Source organism: Panthera uncia (genome assembly GCF_023721935.1).
Source record: "Panthera uncia isolate 11264 chromosome A1 unlocalized genomic scaffold, Puncia_PCG_1.0 HiC_scaffold_17, whole genome shotgun sequence".
Lineage (NCBI taxonomy): Eukaryota > Metazoa > Chordata > Mammalia > Carnivora > Felidae > Panthera > Panthera uncia.
The window spans coordinates 141,775,819-141,778,844 of NW_026057577.1; the positions used below are offsets into that span (position 1 = coordinate 141,775,819).

A 3,026-nucleotide genomic window follows, 5' to 3' on the forward strand; every position below is an offset into this window, starting at 1 on the left:
AACAACACCAATGCCCCTGCCCAAAAGGGCCCCCCCCCAATCCCCTCACCCCACCCCCCCCCCCCCCCCCCATCAACCCTCAGTTTGTTCTCAGTTTTTAAGAGTCTCTCATGCTTTGGCTCTCTCCCACTCTAACCTCTTTCTTTTTCCTTCCCCTCCCCCATGGGTTTCTGTTAAGTTTCTCAGGATCCACATAAGAGTGAAACCATATGGTATCTGTCTTTCTCTGTATGGCTTATTTCACTTAGCATCACACTCTCCAGTTCCATCCACGTTGCTACAAAGGGCCATATTTCGTTCTTTCTCATTGCCACGTAGTACTCCATTGTGTATATAAACCACAATTTCTTTATCCATTCATCAGTTGATGGACATTTAGGCTCTTTCCATAATTTGGCTATTGTTGAGAGTGCTGCTATGGGGTACAAGTGCTCCTATGCATCAGTACTCCTGTATCCCTTGGGTAAATTCCTAGCAGTGCTATTGCTGGGTCATAGGTTAACATAGTGTTGGAAGTTCTAGCATCAGCAATCAGACAACAAAAGGAAATCAAAGGCATCAAAATTGGCAAAGATAAAGTCAAGCTTTCACTTTTTGCAGATGACATGATATTATACATGGAAAATCCGATAGACTCCACCAAAAGTCTGCTAGAACTGATACATGAATTCAGCAAAGTTGCAGGATCAAAATCAATGTACAGAAATCAGTTGCATTCTTATACACTAACAATGAAGCAACAGAAAGGCAAATAAAGAAACTGATCCCATTCACAATTGCACCAAGAAGCATAAAATACCTAGGAATAAATCTAACCAAAGATGTAAAAGATCTGTATGCTGAAAACTATAGAAAGCTTATGAAGGAAATTGAAGAAGATATAAAGAAATGGAAAAACATTCCGTGCTCATGGATTGGAAGAATAAATATTGTCAAAATGTCAATACTACCCAAAGCTATCTACACATTCAATGAGGCTTTATTTTCTTATCAGGAAAGTTGTCAGTAACATGTACTCTGTAGGTTTATTGTGAAGATTGAATGAGAAGTGTACTTAAAACACTCAACACAATTACGGTAGTTAACTATTGTGCTATAACACATTCGGTCAAAATTTAGTAGCTTGAAACAATGCATACTTTTTTTTTTTTTAATCTCACGGTTTCTATGAGTCATAAATCCAGCCACAACTCAGCTGGGAGCTCAGATCCTCTGATGAGTCTGCATCAAAGGGTCAACCGGAGCTGTGGTCTTCCCACAGCTCCCAATGTGTCAGCTAACTTCTCCCAGAGTGACCAAGGGAGACAGGGAGTGAGATGAAAGGCACAGTATTCTTGTAAGCTAAACGTGGAAGAGAAATCTCATCATGTTTGTTGTGTTTTACTCAATGGAAGTGAGTAATTATGTCCTGCCAATAAACAAGAGGAAGGGCTTGCACGGGGCATAAAAACCAGGAGGTGGGGATCATCGTGGGTTATGTTGGAGGCCGCTTGTCACACACAGAGGGTCTCGAATAGGTGCTCTTTCCTCCTTTACATACCGCATGTCAATACCAGCTTCCTATGCAACTTTCTCTTGTTCTTCCATTTGAATGAGGACTTCCTCTGAGTTCGTGCAGCACATTGTTGCCCTACATATGTTTTTCTCATCACTTAATTTTTTATTTTTTTATTCTTTAATTAGATAATGGCATTCTGCTATGTACAAAGATACCGCGATGGAGGAGGTATTTTTCCTTCTCTAAGGAGGAATGCCATGTGTTGCTTAGTTAACTCCAAGGGAACGGGCCACTTTGTGCACAGTACACATTTAGCTGGACGACAGAGGTGGCCCCTTCTCAAGGAACTCAGTGGGTAGTAAACAATGGTAGATTTGGAAACTGATAGCCATAATAGCCTAGTGCAAGAAAGAGAGAATTAATTGTATATGGTGAAGCTGAGAATGACTTCATGACAGAAGGACGTATGAGCTGGGCTTGTAAAATGAGAAGAAATCAGTCAGAGAAGGAAGCAAAAAAACATTCTAGACCTCAGAGTGACCAGTCTCTGCCATCTCCATTTTCTCTCCCACTCTCCCTGTTTATGATACTGGCTGGCAAACTGCAGTCCACTGGCCAAATCTGACTTGATGTACTTGATACCTTTGTATAAATAAAGTTTTATTGGAACATACCACGCTCATTCATTTATTTATTTTCTGTAGCTGCTTTCATGCTTTAAGAGAGTTGAGTAAACGTGACAGATTATTTAAGGCTCACCAAAGTCTGAAATATTTGTTCTCTGCCCCTTTACAGGAATTAACTGATTTCTCTCTGATACACCCACAGTATAAAGGAGCTGCTCAGATGTTTGCTAAATGAAGTGGCTGAATAATCAGGGTAGGGGCTATAATTGCTCTGTACGTGGCTACATAAAGAATCAATCTGCATTCAGTCCGTGGCTTAGATGATTCTTTATCAGTGATTCTTGACAAATGTTTTAACTGACACATAGCTGTCCATAGTAATGAGAAAGTCTTTTGAAGCAAAAAATCAAACAGCAAGTGTGCTATTCTCTAGATCTGAGAGAAAATGATGTAGTTTTTCTAGTTTAGAATATGTTATTTAAATGTTTTAATGAACTTTCTTTCTTTCAAAATATAGACCAACCAAATCAAGGAAGACACATGACAGATGTAATAATAGACATCTTGCAAATAAAAGGTAAGTCCAATGATATTAAGAAAATAGCCAGGAGAATTTTACAGAATGTTCTCTCCACTGCGGCTGAGGAAGAGCTCTTATATAACTTACAATGATACAAGAACCTCAAGGCATCAACCACAAACTCAGCCTCAAGTGACTTAAACAGTGTTTGCCACCCTACATGTATTATCATTCATAAACGTGAAGTATTAGCACAGACACATCAACTCTAATGAAATACAAGAAATTGTAGATATTAACATCAACTAGATAATAGAAATCTGTTGGAACATTTCTTTTTAAGTCTTTTGGATATCTAGTAAATAAGCTGTATTATCATAAA

General features: G+C 38.9%; 1 long non-coding RNA gene across 1 annotated transcript in view; it reads left to right on the plus strand.

Moving 5' to 3' along the window:
* The window catches only part of LOC125934706 (uncharacterized), a 24,564-nt gene extending 21,854 nt beyond the window's left edge, over positions 1–2,710 (plus strand). The window contains exons 3-4 of the long non-coding RNA XR_007461496.1: positions 2,294–2,377; positions 2,642–2,710. This is a non-coding gene — a long non-coding RNA (uncharacterized LOC125934706). The remainder of the gene's footprint in view (positions 1–2,293; positions 2,378–2,641) is intronic.
* Positions 2,711–3,026: the final 316 nt, after the last annotated feature.